The sequence below is a fragment of the Eimeria mitis genome, genomic scaffold, assembly GCF_000499745.2.
Source record: "Eimeria mitis Houghton genomic scaffold, Emh_scaff2590, whole genome shotgun sequence".
Classification (NCBI taxonomy): Eukaryota; Apicomplexa; class Conoidasida; order Eucoccidiorida; family Eimeriidae; genus Eimeria; species Eimeria mitis.
In genome coordinates this window covers 4,543-4,805 of record NW_013570930.1, presented here as the reverse complement: position 1 = coordinate 4,805, position 263 = coordinate 4,543, and positions in this window count along the sequence as shown.

Below are 263 nucleotides of genomic sequence, written 5' to 3'. Positions count from 1 at the left end.
GTAGAAAATGTTTTGGCTCTACTATGCCTGGCGACTGTGCAAGTATAGCGCCAAGACCAGTCAGTATACATGCTTCATTCTGCCGGTGGCAACGATCATCTGTTTCATGTGTGTTGTTGTTTGGGTGATCCAGCTGATAGAAAAAGGAGTTTTAGATACTATGTAGAAAATTCTTGTAAAAAAATTTCAGTTTTTTATCGTTTCGCGATAGAAATTGATTGAAAACTTTGCAAAAAGAAACGGGTTTCAGATTCTGAAATCAC